Genomic DNA, 17,458 nt, shown 5'->3' on the forward strand with positions numbered 1-17,458 from the left:
AACAAAAAAAGAACCTTCCATTGATCTCAAGTCTATCTCCATGAAAATCTGTTCTCATTGCTTCATATACTGGGCAATACAGGGGTAATACAGGATAAACCAAGTTCCCTTTGAATAGATTTTTAAAAACATTAATTATAGCAAAATATACACAAGTTTTCATGTATTGATTTCAAAGACAGTTCCTTTTATGGTGAGTATATTTAGGTAAAATGATTTGTTTTAAACTACATATACTACAACATTTCAATTATATATGACAAAATACATTCTATATCTGCCAATTGTAAACAATTTTTGTGTTACAGTGTTCAAAGTCAAGTGGGATTTAAACTATAAGATATTTATAAGGAGAGAAAAGAATGGTTTTCCATGACTAGGAACAATCATAATTGTATTTTACTCTTAAATGCCTAGGTATGGTTTTTAAGTGGCTTTGTGCTTAGTCTGCTTATGGGTTCCTAAGTTACCTGCTCCCTTCTTTTCTATAATGCACTGTAGATATTACCGTGTGTCGGAGATTTTGAAAGTTGGACTAGGATCACATGTTTCCAGTTCTTGTGTTCACCTGTCTCTCCATTCCATCACTTCCCTGTCACCCACCCCAAATTTTCCTTAACACTTTCCCATTAACCTGATCACTCATACTGGCAGTTTCAGATAAATGATGCAAATTTACATTACTGAAGCATGATCAGCGTTTTTTTTCCCCTACATACACTTTAAAAATCAAATTCTTAATCATGATTTTATAAAATCTTAACTCCTTCAACAATGTACTCTCTATTTTTTTTTCTTTTCTCTGTCAGCAAAAGATATTTAACTCCTTCAACAATGTACTCTCTATTTTTTTTTCTTTTCTCTGTCAGCAAAAGATATTTCATACCTACTATGAATATAATCTAAAAAATTAAAATAATAATAATAATGATGAAAGCCACATAGCCCATTGGCACTTTTATCAGTTGTTACCAAGGGAATATTCTGCTCTTGTAATGTCTATGGATTTGAAATAGCAAATTTCTTTCTACTCTCGGATCGCTCAGCTGCAACTTCAAAATACTAACAATCGTAGTATTTGCTTCAGAGCCACATATTTTGTACTCAAATCAGCATAAAATTCTAGATTGTTTCTCACATATAATATTTATATACACAAATGAAACAGTTATGCTGTTAGAGAGCAATTAGTGAACTTCCCAAACGAACATACCAATTTTTTTTTTTTTCTTTTCAAAAAGTGCTCCCATTTTTGTTTCAAACATTCTGGATTTAATTTCACAGGCTTAAATCAGTTCCACAAAAGTAAGAAAAAGAAAAATCAAAAGCAGAGGCACGTAGCTCTGGGTCAGGCCAAATTGGAAGAGCTTGACACATCAAATAGAAGAATATATGAGTCACTGGAAACCTACAAGGTTAATTAAGGAAAAAGGTTGAGAGACACACAATAATGTGAATTCAAAAGATAATTCTAAACAAATGATCAGGCAAAGAAAACGGAGAGCCAAGGGAAAGATCTAGGCCTTCAAACAAATGGGGCCAGGAGGAGTTGAAGAAATTCAAAGAACTGCTGGTTTTGATCTTCTCAGTTATCAGTGAGGCAAAAACATCCACATGTGTGTAAAATCCCTGAAAGAAGATGAAGGGTTTGTGAGGAAGTAAAAGACACTAATTGGTACTGTAGAAAATGTGAAAAGAAGCCAATTAGGGATAAATAAAAAGATTGCAGAGTAGGGTTGAATACCTAGCCAGGGTTAGAAATCATTAATGTTGATGAAGCAATTAATACTCTTATGTGATTTCTCTCTTAAGGCCTTGACTGTCCAGGGGCAGGGACATAAACTGGTAAAGGGACATTTAGTGGGAATCCAAAGAGAGGAAGTATGAGAGGTTGTTAGAAGGTAGGCGGTTTCCAGCTTAAGTCATTCTTCAGGTGACTTAGAGGGTCTTTAGACTGGTGCTAATAATGAGTTTTTTCAGAATGTCCACTATATGTGAAGCTTGGATTCCACAATTCACATTATGTAAGGAGTGAGTGGAGGGGTTAACAATCTTGCTTAGACATGGCTACCCTTAGTTGGGGAAGGTGAATCTGCATTCCAATGGAAAACAGTGACTTGAGTGGCACCTCCTGATTCAAACACAAACTTTTTTTTTTTTTTTAATATAATTTTTTATTTTTTATAAACATATATTTTTATCCCCAGGGGTACAGGTCTGTGAATCATCAGGTTTACACACTTCACAGCACTCACCAAAACACATACCCTCCCCAATGTCCATAATACCACCCCCTTCTCCCAAACCCCCTCCCCCCAGCAACCCTCAGTTTGTTTTGTGAGATTAAGAGTCACTTATGGTTTGTCTCCCTCCCAATCCCATCTTGTTTCATTGATTCTTCTCCTACCCACTTAAGCCCCCATGTTGCATCACCACTTCCTCATATCAGGGAGATCATATGATAGTTGTCTTTCTCTGCTTGACTTATTTCGCTAAGCATGATATGCTCTAGTTCCATCCATGTTGTCGCAAATGGCAAGATTTCATTTCTTTTGATGGCTGCATAGTATTCCATTGTGTATATATACCACATCTTCTTGATCCATTCATCTGTTGATGGACATCTAGGTTCTTTCCATAGTTTGGCTATTGTGGACATTGCTGCTATAAACATTCGAGTACACATGCCCCTTTGGATCACTACGTTTGTATCTTTAGGGTAAATACCCAATAGTGCAATTGCTGGGTCGTAGGGCAGTTCTATTTTCAACATTTTGAGGAACCTCCATGCTGTTTTCCAGAGTGGCTGCACCAGCTTGCATTCCCACCAACAGTGTAGGAGGGTTCCCCTTTCTCCGCATCCTTGCCAGCATCTGTCATTTCCTGACTTGTTGATTTTAGCCATTCTGACTGGTGTGAGGTGATATCGCATTGTGGTTTTGATTTGTATTTCCCTGATGCCGAGTGATATGGAGCACTTTTTCATGTGTCTGTTGGCCATCTGGATGTCTTCTTTGCAGAAATGTCTGTTCATGTCCTCTGCCCATTTCTTGATTGGATTATTTGTTCTTTGGGTGTTGAGTTTGCTAAGTTCTTTATAGATTCTGGACACTAGTCCTTTATCTGATATGTCGTTTGCAAATATCTTCTCCCATTCTGTCAGTTGTCTTTTGATTTTGTTAACTGTTTCCTTTGCTGTGCAAAAGCTTTTGATCTTGATGAAATCCCAATAGTTCATTTTTTCCCTTGCTTCCCTTGCCTTTGGCATTGTTCCTAGGAAGATGTTGCTGCGGCTGAGGTCGAAGAGGTTGCTGCCTGTGTTCTCCTCAAGGATTTTGATGGATTCCTTTCGCACATTGAGGTCCTTCATCCATTTTGAGTCTATTTTTGTGTCAAACACAAACTTTTTAATACCACAGCCCATGATTAGACAATTAAGGTCTCTGGCTCTTCTTGAGACTTTATATGTTGACAATTTCAAGACCTGGCTTTAAAAAAGCCAGGCTTTAAAAAAAAAAAAAAAAAAACCTGGCTTTAAAAAAGGCATACAATGAATTGAGAGGATGCCTTTGTACAGGTGTGTTCAGTTTGTGAAAATTCAGCTAGCTAGCTATATAATTTTGATAGGTGGGCTTGTCCAAATGTATTTTATACCTTAATGTAAAGCAGTAAAAGATGAGAAAGCTGAGGTTGACTGGCTTTGCTGAAGAGGTTCTGAAAGAAACTGGAAATTCCTTTTTAGTGCCTGATGAAGTACATAACAATTTTTACTCATATAATTAATGTCTTCTCCACGATTCCACTTCTATTAGATGTATTATTTTGGGTGACATGGTTTACCTCTGTACTCTCACATTATCTCATCTGTAAATGAGAAGTTTAGAATTGTTGAGTTTTAATGAGTCTTTGAGCTGTATAATTCTGTGCATCTTTTTTTTTTCCTACCTCAATTTTTATTTTGAGTTTGCAAAGTTTGGACAAGAATACCTGAGTTCTCATGAAATGTACAAGGATATTCCAAGTTTTATTACATGCATTAATCCTGGGAATATGTAATCATTCTATCATATCTATTAGAAAATAATCATCCAAGCCTTCTAAAAATAGGCCTTCTAAAAATAGAATTTACATTTACAAAAAGCTTGAGTCAAGATATCATAATTATACATTTAAGTTCAACTGAAACAATAAGAGAACTGTCAAATAAACAAAACACTGAAACAAAATTAATCCGGGTTTAGTAAGGAGTCACTATTCAAAAGGATGACTGCACTGTGGAAAAAGGAACAAGTGGAGGAAGGCTATTAGGGAGAATTCTCTGATCATAAAATCTCAAGGGTCTCAAAGGTCATGAAAAATGAGATTTTCTCCTATAGAGGAGTAAACAAGGCTAAAAATAACCATGTGCAGGAGTGGGATGAAAAAATGGTGTGATCAGACAGGACAGAGAATATTGTACCCTAAAGCTAGCCTATTTTTCAGGAAGGCCCATTGAACAAAAGTTGTCTGTTGGTTCTGAGTAAGGGTGAGCCAGGAGACCCTGGGTCTGGGAAGAGGAGAGTCTCTTAAACCAAGTTTGTTTAATAAACATTTCATTCCAGCTGATCCATGGGAATTAGCAGTTCAGCTCATGATTTATAAAACAGAGAATGGGAATTTGAAGAATTCGTGTTTGGCTCTCTCATAGGTAAACAAAGGGGGCAAAATCTTATCTAAGACATATGGGGAAGGTTGGTTGTTTGTAATGAGTGGTTTTCCAGAGCAATAGGGCTGGGGGATTTCTGGATCTTTGCTGTTCTTCAGAATCAGGGCATCCAGGTAAAGTCACTAATTTTAGAGCTATATAATAACTGGCAAAGCCTTTTTGCAGGAATATAAAGACAATATGTAGTGATATAATAAAAATATATTTTATTATTGAATCCTTATGTTGTACTGACTCTGACCAGGAAATGTAGATTCAGCATCTTTTACATAACTACAGTGATAGGAAAGGGAGAAATGTCTTAGTGTGTACAAGTAAAAGCTGGTATATATATTAGGATCTTACAGTAAATCTTAAACAAACTCCACACTCAGCAGAGAAATGCAATGTAATCAGAATACATTTTTTGTTTATTGTGAAGAATACACTGTATTGAAAAAGTTATAAAAATAAGGATTGTACAATCAAAAATGAAATTTCTACTTCAAAATTGAAGTTGTAAGGTGAAAGTAATCAGTAACTGATTTAAACATACACTTTAAAGAGAGATATTTAGTTCTTAATTGATTATTCAAATAATTATTTTGTAATATGTCTGCCAACATACCATCTATTTGCACCTGTTTCCCAAAAAAGAGCAGATTAAATAATTTTATCTAGATATTTTTATATTCCTTAATGTTACTGTCAAACTGAATTAAGAAAAAAAATATGAATTAGGATAGAAAGCCTATGCATATTCTTACTCTGTAGAGCTCATACTAAACATCTGTTTTTATTTTTCTTTGCTTTTGTTGCTCTAGAATTAATAAATTAATATATTTTTCTGCATTTATAATTAGTTTTTGATTCTGCTCATTCTTTCAAATGAAGCCAATGGCCTCATTTGAATATTACATTCAGAGCTCTTTGTGAAACATTCTGATTTTCCTGGGCCCATCTTCTAAAAATCTTCAAAACATCATGGGGAATGTATCTACTCTGTGAATACATTCATTCCACATATTATCTCCTTGAGTCTATGAGTCTCCATCATTAACGTTCCTGGTAAATCAAAATGTATCTATTTGATCAAGAGAGTTCAACATCTATAAAGGAGACTATCAAAGGGAGATAAATAATTAATATCTAATCAAATTTTTTGTTCCTATAGTGAGTCTTTAACTGTAATTAAATTTTTAGTATCTTTTACATGCCAAAGTCTATCATATATAGAAGAAATCCTTACATTTTTAGAACACATGTACTGGAAGAACGAAAGAAGGAAAGAGAGAAACCAAGAGTGGGAGGGAGGGAGGGAAGGAGGGAGGATAGAAGAAAAGGAAAAGAAAAGAAAGGAAAGAAGGAAGGACGGAGTGAGGGAGAGAGGTAGGGAGGAAGAAGGGAGTAAAGAAGGAAACCTTGCAATAACTCTATGGAATCGAAATTATGAATCTTATTTAAATATGGGAATACTGAAGGGGTGAGAGGTTACTTGAGTTTAATGACATCATACATTCTGGGAGTCAGAGCAGGAACTCAAATCGAGAGCTCCTGCTTACCTCATCCATGTTCTTTTGCCACCAAAAGCGGCAAAGACTATTTCTTTCTTTACTCATAGCTCCAAATAGAAATTTACATTATATTGGTCAATAAAGTTCACAATAACCATAATTATGTTAAGCATATTTTATGGGTAGCACTGTCTGAGCTAAATTCAACTATTATCTCATTCAGTTCTCATAGTCATTCTAGATTTTTGGTATTCTCCCCTATTTTGCAGATGAGGGTGAAAAGGCAAGGAATTTAAATGTACCCAGTTGGCAAGCACTGTAAGTGAACAAGTAAAATTCAAACTCAAGAAGTTTGATTTCACAGCTCACACTCAATTATGATTTCATAAAATGACACCACATATAGTGATAAACAATGATCAAGGGAGTTGTACAAATAACTATGTGTTGCAACCAGTAAATAACACGGGAATAACAAAATGTAGAACAGTGATAGAAAGAGCCACCTTGTGCTAGGCTGAATCAAAAATGTCTTCTCCTACGTCATCCAACCTTTTATAGATCCTTTTTTAAGGGTTTTATTTATTTATTTGAGAGAGAGAGAGAGAGAGAAAGCACGAGCAGTGGGGAGGAGACAGAGGGAGAGGGAGGAGCGGAACTCCCTCTGAGCAGGGAGCCAGGACCCAGAGATCATAACCTGAGTGGAAGGTAGATGCTTAACTGAGCCACCCAGGTGTTCCTAGAAATCTTTTAGGAACATTCTGTCAATATTTCTGGTGCACATATATAGACACCTATGCTTAGGAAGTATCTAAGAATGGAACTGTTAAAGGTAAGTGTTCATATACATATTTATAAAATGATTTTACAACATTAAAAATCATTTGGCATGTTGAAATGGTAAAGTTAATTTTTATTTTGGGACCCACAAAATGAAGGCCACCCCAGTGGCCCAGCCCATGTCACAAACCTAACATACACCAATCACAATCTTCCAACTCAGATTTGGGTAGCTTGTATCACTCTATATGAGAACCTGCTAAGCTTTATGAGGAAATCACTGACTTCCTAGACAATCATGCCTCGTTTCCATGTTGCCTTTTCTAGTATTCTATGAAGCTCACTCTTGCCCAGATCTCTGAGGAAGAGTGCCCCGATGCTTGTGAGCTCCTCTATTTCCCCAGTGCTATCCCTTAAATAAAGGACATCAAACCCATTACTAAATTATCTTAGTTCTGTCATTTGACAGAAGGTTGCTAAGGTGTTTTGGTCCACACATTTGCAATTAGCTATATATTTACCATTTCCTCACAGTGACATGACTGCACTAGAATATTTTTTTTTTAATATTTTATTTATTTGAGAGAGAGAGAAAGAGAACAAGTAGGGGGAGGAGCAGAGGGAGAGAAAGACGCAGGCTCTCTGCTGTGCAGGGAGCCCCATGCGGGGCTCAATCCCAGGATCCTGGAATCATGACCTGAACCAAAAGCAGACACTTATCCAGCTTAACCACCTGAGCCATCCAAGTGCCCCACATTAGAATGTTAATGGACATCAACATCCAAAGCAACTGAAACATTTAACCAAAATGACCATGTTCCTTGTATCCTGTTGACAATAGACCACTCACTCTTTAATTATGTAAATAAACACAGCAAAACCACTCTCTGGATTAGAATTGTAAGGTAATTGAAATTATGCAGATTTGAGCATTGTGAATTTTAATACAAAGTATCACTCTGTTAACACATTTTTATGAATACATTCTACATCCCCAACAGTATGCTAAAAGGAAAAGGTACAGGAACGAATAAAATAGACCTATGACTCCTGTCCAGGCATTGAAGTTCAGTGAGGTAAACATTTTTTTATTAAATATGCTATTTATTTTCATGTAGATAATTACATCAATCATTAAAATAATACAAAAAAAATTTTGATGGGGAAATATGGACACAATGGAACTTTCTGGGGGAAGGTGGACAAAGTAACCAACTTGGGAGAATTCCCTGGGAAATTTACTGTTTTTCCATAAAATATCTCTTTGATTTGAACGAGGGCTTGAAAGAGATATTTTTAGATATCACTCAGCATAATCTTGTATGTATAGAGAAATGAACGAAACTACAATAAAACCCTGCATATCATACATTTCTTGTATGTGTCCTATTTAAGGGAGCGGAATGAAGAATAGAAGTGAAACTTCAAAAGTTCCCCCACTAATTTACTCTTTTCAGCTCTATATTATATCAGAGATATCTGTAAGACCTGTAGAGGTATGTTGGATGGTTCCAGATTTCTGTTTCATCAGATTTCCTGGTTTGCTTTCTCAGCTACCGTCTCCTTCTCTTGCTATAGATTCCTTTATATCATCTCCTTCTCCCATACTTATCTGACTCTTGTTTGTAGAACAATAAAACCCATGCCTAATTCTAATTCTAAACATTTCAGAGCCTGTTCCTTCATGTTAAAAACAAGTATTGAGCACCTTCCTCTATTAGCCACTATGATAATTGCCATTTAGGAGAAATGAAAATACCTGGTGACTCCTGAAGAAATTGGTGGAATTGAAGACACAATTATTAATACTACTAAAACTCACTAAAATACAGACGGGTGATTTTTATCAGATGGATAGACTGGTGTTATTGAAAACATAAACAATATTTTTAAATTAATATGCTGTTAGTTAATCCAATATGTATAGAAAGCATCACAAATCATAGTTATATAGCTGAATGAATGTCCACACAGCAGACATAGCCATGTTACCAAAAGCCAGATGCACAGATTAAAAAAAAAAAAAAAAAATAGCATTAACAACCTCAGGAAAAAGCCCTCAATGCTATTCTCAATCACTATTCATCCTTATGACAACTTAGATTGGTATTATCTCTTTATGAACTTCATCTGTCAATGGAATTATGTAGTATTTATTCTTTTACTTCTATGCATGTAACAATAGTTTTTTTTTCTATTACTATGATCAATTCATGTACATGCATGTATATTTCTGTTGAGGCATGGGTATGTACATCTTCAGCCTTAATATATTTATGGAATGATGTTACAACATCATAAATCATTTGGCAGACTGAAGATGACCATTTTTCTAATCCATTTTAATCTATACATTAAAAAATCTTGTCTATGCATGATAGGGTCACACAATTGTCATAATAGAGACTCCCTACATGCTAACGGAAATCTACTTGGAACTTTATCTAAGAAACATGTGTATGGACACTTTATAATTTGTTCAACTATGTAAAAATATAGTCAATCATTTTGTTGAAACTATCTTTAACTATATATTTTCTGTTACTTCTTTTCACCAGTGCATAGAGACAAAGCATGATAACAAAGGGAAAATACAACATACACAATGCCATTTCCCCCCAAAATATGTAATGATTAAGTCATATCGCATTTCTGGAATCAGAGAAAAGCAGAGCCCATTCCCGTTCTCCTGCTCCTTGCCTCACCCTTCTCTGGAGAGTGAAACAATTTGCTGCCTCACATTAGGCATGGGAGCCCTGGCTGCAGTGTTAGCATAGCAACAGAGCAGGAGAGCAGCTGCAGAGGAAGCTGGGAAGAAACTGTAAGAAAGCAAAAATGCAATTACCCAATTTGGAGTCTGACCAGGAGAATGGAAGTAATTCTTTTTTTCATTTAACTTTCAGACACTTTTAATGAACAAATGCTCTTTGTACTTTAGTTTTCCTCTTCTTGCAAAAACAAAACACAAACATAGCCAATACTTTTCCACATTTAGTTATTGAAAGCAGTCTTCCTTTAACTTAAAATTGAGAGTGTCTGTATGTACAACATACCAAAATTATATTGGCAGGTTTTGACAAGCAGTATATTGAGTGATTGTGTATATTCTAAAAGGACAAAAAAAAAAAAAAAAAAAAAAACCCAACAAGCAAAACCTCCTCAAGTTAAAATGATTCACGCAGTTTTTCTACATAAAAAACAGAAGTCGGAAATGGATTTAAGGGTCACAAATATCCTTGTCAGTACCTAATTCCTCAGTTCTGGTATGTTCTCAGGTTTTACTATTTTCTTTTAACTAATAATAAAGAATTTATTAATTATGGACCTATAAGGAATATGGAACAATCTCAAAAATATTTGTATTGAATAGGCTGGCTGGCTGCTATAATTTTTGGCCTCCAATTAGGTTAAAATGGAAGGGGAAATATATTTGTGGTAATTTATTTGTTGTTCAAAAAGATTTAATTTGTGAGCAAACTGGTTTTAAGGACATTATTCCTTACAATGTCATTCTCTTTAAAATAAAATCAGAAAAATAACTTTGGATTTCATTAGTGGCATTGTAGGATACTAGGGCAATGAAATCCAGGTTTGACGCCACTTACTAGTTGAGTGATCTTGGAGAAGGTAGCTCTACAGGTACTAAAATATTTTTACAAACTTACACAGGTCACTAAGAAAACAAAGCTGATTTTTCTAGCAAGGCTGCTTTGTAGGCAACAACGTCAAGGTTCCTAACTTGGGAGATGAGATGATACTCAGGACCTCACTCGCGGGTCTGGAGTGTAATCAGACCCATAAGGGAAATGCTCCTCCTGTGTGATCAGACCCCTGAGGGAAATGCTCCTCCTGCTCTTCCTCTTGGGTCCTTCTCCTTTCATCAGAAAATCTTTCCAAAGTTCTCTCCAAATCCTTTCACCAAATGTTACACCCTAAATTACTAGCTACTCCTTCTGTGACACTATTCTTCAGCATGAAATCATTATCAGGAATCTGGTGGTTCCTTGTAAAGGAATCGTAGTGCCACAGGCTCAGTTTCTGCATGGTGTCAAACCCCAACTCTGTATTTTTATACAGTATTTTTATGCAGGCAATCCCATACCTAGGTCACCGCTGTCTCCTTGTGTGACTTGTGTCTCCTAAGATCTCACCAACCCACTATTTAACTATTAACTTATTCCTGTTCTAGTTACTCACATTGATACCTTTATCTTTGCTCTAGCATCCCCTTCGGTATCCCACATAGAATCATCGCTGCCCACTCTCCAGACTGGGGCTGAAAGAAAACTCACGTTTGCTAGAGCTACCTAATTTAGACACAATGGGAACAATTATACAATTATCCGGTACCAAATAGATATCCATTAGCAAATATCCAGGAGCAAATGTCTTCCCAGTTTGTGGTAAGGCATTTTTATGGCTTTCATAAAAGGGACTGTGAACTCAATTATGCATGCCAGACATGTGGTAGCTGTCCTTTGCCACTTAACTTTCATTCACTTCCCAACTCCTATCAATCAACAAATCCTCTTTCAACATCTAAAGACTTCTCAAAACTAATTTACAGTGATCCTTGCTGTCAATTTCCTAATCTAAATTTAAGTTACTTCTTACCTGAATTACTGCAATAAACACGTAATGAACCTTCTCACATCTTTGCTCAATGTGGCCCGTACGTCCATTCTCCTTCAGAATTCTAAAAGTGGCAATTTCTGTGGTGTAAATATCCTTGCCATGGCTGATCTCAAGCTAACAATGTGAATGTGGCATTAGAAAGACATGTGCAGAGGGGAGCTGTGAGGCCGTTGTAGACCCTCCGAATTCCTGCCACCACCGTGAGTCTCACATCACACAGTGACTGAAAGCTCCTCTATGGTTTTGCCTCTGTGGTTCTCACTGAACCCAATCCTGTTATCTCTCCCCTTCACCTCTCCTTTCCCTCTATTCTACAGATACAGTGGATTCACCCCAGTTCTTACATCGTACTGCTCCTTCTCCCAAATTTCCAATGTCTGCTCCTGTTTGAGTGAAAAATGCATGCTCCCACCTGCTACTCCAGTAATGTCTAATAATTTCAGGTCACGAATCAAAATTTATTTCTCGGGGAACGCCTGGGTGGCTCAGTGGGTTAAAGCCTCTGCCTTCCGCTCAGGTCATGATCCCAGCGTCCTGGGACCAAGCCCCACATCGGGCTCTCTGCTCAGCAGGGAGCCTGCTTCCTCCTCTCTCTCTGTCTGCCTCTCTGCCTACTTGTGATCTCTGTCTTTCAAATAAATAAATAAAATCTTTAAAAAAAAGTATTTCTCTGGAAATCTTTTACTTTCCAGATTATGTCATACATCTTTCTCTACTCCGATAGCATCTTGCAGGTCACTATAACAGTCACCAAAAAGCGAACCCTGCGCTTGCTATATGTATTTCTGTATACTTCTTTTGGCTACATGATAGCAGCAGTGCCCTCCCTTTTTTGCCATCATTTCTTTGCCAGGTATTGTAACTCTCCCTTAGTAGGTACCCAAGAAATACTTGTTATGAACTTGGAACACTGAACAAATAAAATTAATTTTTTTTAAAAAAGGAAAGAAAGAAACTGCAGGAGTTAAGGAACCTATTCTCCCCTAGAGCCTAAGGAGGGAAAGCAGTTCTGCTGACACCTTAATTTCTACTCAGTGAAAATGATTTTGGACTTCTGACCTAGTAACTATAAGAGAATAAATGTATATTCTTTTAAGTCAGAAAAACATTGTTAATTACCAAGTGGATTTATATATGTATAAATAGATATGATAATATGTAAAATTCCCAAAGTAGACTATTAAAAAGAACCTCAAAAATAACTAAAAATGCAATAAATAATACTAGTCTTATTAAAGACAATGGTTTGAGGACAGAAGAGAGTCTCACAATTTGGGTCATAGTTAAACACTTCTTACTTTGTAACTGTGGTACCTTGAGGAAGCTGTCTGAAATGTCTCCATCACAATCTTGTGCCAGCTTTATTATCACAATTAGCACAATATATGGCAATATGCTCTGCTGGTGATGATGTGATACACATGTTTCTCATCACCATCATTCTTGTCTCAATGTGAAGAAGAAAGCACAATGAAACTAAAAATTCCACATTGTATATATCACAACAAAAATGCATATTATAAAACTAACTTTTGTAGCAACATATAGCTACATGATTACTACATAATTTTATAGAAGTTTAGGTGCTATAAGGATTTTAACAGGTGAACAATACTTTTTCTTCATCGTTATTATATTTGTAACCAATTTATAGATGTTTACTTTAAAATGGCTATTATTTTCACACAGATTGTTAAGGTCTGTTCAGTGCCAAAACTAGAAACCACTTAGAGCCATCAGTCCTTTTTCTCCCAGGAGAGCTATAGTTTCACTTGATACTTCTTTGACCTAAATCCAATAAAAGAGGGGGGAAAATGTCCCTATGTTCTTAACATGCTGTTACACCACAAAAGCTCAGGAATTTATTTGGCTTTAGACTTTACAAGCTGACCCTCTGCAGTTCCAACCTTCTAGATTTTATGTATTCAGTTTGAAAAAGGCCATTCCCCCCCCCCCCAAAAGAAGCTAGCTGTTAACAGAAAGAAGAGAAAAACAAGATTTATCTTATTCAGTTCCATCCAAAACAAGGTGCTATGCTTTCTGTGACTTCAATTTGACAAGTAAAGCCTTGGGCAGGCGTGTAGCATCACTGCTTGTCACTAGAAGGCAACAGAGTGGAAAAGATAGTGTAGGAATAAGCAAGTGTAGCAGGTAACTAATTAAGATTAGGCATCAACAGTGAAAGATTTTCTAAATCCAAAACACCCAATCCTGCCATATCTACCATAATACAAAGCATACATCACTGCCGTGCAACAAACTCGTCTTGAAAAATATGAACCTTTTTCTGGAAATTTTAAAATAAAATGGAAGATGAAATGAAAATCTGCAAGTGAGGTGAAAAAGACATGTAGTAACTCCACCTTCACTGTACAAGTCTGTCACAATCTGACATATTGATTTATTCCAAGTGAATCAAATATTCCTGTTCCCAAGTGCCAATATTGAAAATTATTCTCTCTCTCTCTTCTTTCCTCTTTCTCTCTCTCTCATTTCTCTCTCCTCCTCCCTCTGACAGCATACATACATATCTTCAAGTTAATATATTTTGTATATGAAAGACAAGACATCACATGGAATCCATGTAATCTAAGCCCTCACTCTTATTTCTTTCTCAATGGAATATTCTCTGATATTTCTTCATAGTTGCTCCTATCCATTTCCTCTCTTTTTTCATTCCTTTTCTCATACCAGAAAGCATCATACAGAAAAATTATTAACAATTGTATTTTGGAAATCAGCTGCTAAAATTGTGCTAAGAGATACAACTCGGAAGCATCCAGTAACATGATTTTCTTCTTCTCTCTCCATATGTTTTCTCCCAAGTCCAGTCATTTCCTGACATCTAGCCCTAATCTTCCATTATGGAAATTGTCAGATGTTGAAAAACTAAGTCTCTTATATTATTTGTTGTATTTCCTATTTTTTCAATGGGATATAATATTATTACCATAAGCTAGCTGACAAATGTTCAGAAATGATGATAATACAAACAACATAATCCCTGTCCTCCAGGAAATAATGAGTAGGAAAAACTCACAACTGCTTTAGTACCTTTTTTCTGACTTTCTTATGTATTACTCATTAGTATTCTATGAACTTCCTGGCCAGGTTGCTGAGAATTGAAAGTCAAGTTATGCCGCTACCATTTACAGCAACTGAAGTTCAGTGCCAGTATATATGAGGTTGAAAAGGAATTACCTGAACAGTGGCAGTGATGTACAAGAATTCTTTACACATTAGTATATACACGTGACCTGCTAACAAAGAATAGCAGTTCTGAGCAGAATCATCACACTCATTTTTCTCTTTCCTGAAACTATACTTCTAAATGGAGAGTATGATTGATTTATTTCCGACATGGTTATTAATAACAAATGGATTGTATTTCCATATGTAGTTGCCTTGGGTTTATGGAATTGTCTGTGTTGCAACTCAAAGGTTATACTCAGCTTTCGAATCAGGATGTTACAGATATTTTAGAGTCCCTTGATGTGACTTTTAAGTCTTAGAGTCCATTATCACATGGCAATGGCAACTTGTGTTCATTTATCATAGCAATTCCATTTGTATGAATGTATCTTGCTGGTTTGCAACCTGTGAACTAGTGGTGACCATTTGTCACTGTATTTTTGTAATTTCTTTCAGTTCCCTTATTCTTGCTAATTTTGCTCTGCAGATTAAATGATAGAGGCACTAGCGCTTTGAATACTGTTTAAGAAATGTAAAAAAAAAAAAAAATGACAGTGGATAGATCTTGTAAATTCTAAGTACCATACTCACTAGAAACAGAAAGAACACGAACATAAAATATAAGCCCAAATCAAATTTTTCATAGTGCCAGTGATATTACTGCTTCCCTCCTCCACTACTACCTCCAGGTTTCTCTTGCTTTTTTCTCTCTTTTTTTTTTTTTTTTTTTTTTTTTGGCTATTTCAACTTCCCTTGTCTAGTAGAGAAGACTTAGCTTCTACCTTCATAGCTTCTGAGCAGTGCGTTATGCATTTAACTGAAATAGTTTTCATTTACTTTATTTATGGAAGTGGCAGCACAATGACTAAATGATGATTATGTTATATATCATCTGTTTTATATATAACAGATCAGCCTCTACTCACAAATCCTATGAATTCAGAGTATACCATAGCTTTCCTTTCTTTCTATTCTTCTAACATCATAAGAAGCCTGGAATATCCAGCTGATAGTATTCCTACCAACAATCATAAAGCCTCCAGGTCATCAGAGCTCATGGTTCTGAGATCAAGCGACCCATTTCAAAAGTGGGCCATCATATGCGATTGTCACTAACTCCAACCCTTCATAATAAGGTGAGTATTTGGACTACAGCTAAGCATCATTCAGAACACGGTATCCTTCAAAGAAGACCTGCAATTTAAATGTAAATAAATAAAAAGAAATGGGGTCATCCGTCATATTAGCAAGCTCTGGATAACAATAGTGGATGGCAGGACATAGCACTTTAAAAGATCATCTGTACCCTAGCATATTTTTTTCTGCTCATCATTTTCCAGCCTATTCTCCAAAGCGATTGCAGTTCAATTCCAGCTAGTGCCATGGTATCAGGTAAAACCACACATAGACTGAGATCAAGTATTTCTTTGCATATTCATTTCCTGAGAGAATAAGAAATATACTAAAAAACATTGAGCATATTAAAATGTAAGAAACCTGATCATGGATCTTTCTTGTGTCTGCTGAGACTCTAACGGCTTGTTTATGTATGGTATATGTTTAGTGATGTTGGATTGTTGTCAGGTCATAGAATTGCATTCCCACTTCTAAGAGCATGGTGTTCCACCAAAATTAACAAAGGGAAAATGGGACTACTCAATGTGATTCTTCTGTTAGGATCTGTTGTAATTCCTCACTACCATAAACCAATCTATTAGATTTCAGTAATTGTCATTTCTGACATAAGAGAGATAGGGACATTGAGAAACGTGGATTTGCTACAAAAAAAAAAAGTCTCTGATTATGAATTCCTTTAAGAGTGAGCAATTTTGGGACGCCTGTGTGACTCAGTTGGTTGGGCGGCTGCCTTCGGCTCAGGTCATAATCCCAGGATCCTGGGATCGAGTCCCTGAGCAAGGAGCCTGCTTCTCTCACTGCCTCTGCCTGCCTCTCCGCCTGCTTGTGTGTACACTCTCTCTCTCTCTGGCAAATAAATAAAATCTTAAAAAAAAAAAAAAAAGAGTGAGCAATTTAAAAAAAAATTTTTTTTTTATTTTTTTTTATATTTTTTATTTTTTATAAACATATATTTTTATCCCCAGGGGTACAGGTCTGTGAATCGCCAGGTTTACACACTTCACAGCACAGAGTGAGCAATTTTTCTGGGCACATGGTAAATAGCTTAGATAAATACTGCCTCCATAATTAAAAGAGCTTTGCTAGTGATATATGGTGAATATCAACAAACTACTCCAAGTGAATTCCCAGAAGGTCAGGCCTCTCTGTTTGTGCTAATTACTTCCAAATTCCTGTCATGCAAGGGTCCTTTCGGTGGGACTGAGGAGTACTTCCAAACTATTATCAAATGATTAGTTTATTATTGTTATTATCTTTATATTTATTTATTATATTTATCCTATTATTGTAGTCCATTATATATTATTATCCATTCTAATACATTATTCTAATGTATTATGAAACATTATTTTGTATATACTACAATTAAAAAAGAATTACTAGTAGACTGCCAAATACATCTAGAATATGAATCCTCATTTTTATCAGTAGATTCAACAAACATTATCATTCTACAATTAGAGCTAGAGTTCATAAGTAAAATAGCAATTCCTCGTATGAAATGTTTACACACACA

Source organism: Mustela nivalis (genome assembly GCF_964662115.1).
Source record: "Mustela nivalis genome assembly, chromosome: 16".
NCBI classification, from domain to species: domain Eukaryota; kingdom Metazoa; phylum Chordata; class Mammalia; order Carnivora; family Mustelidae; genus Mustela; species Mustela nivalis.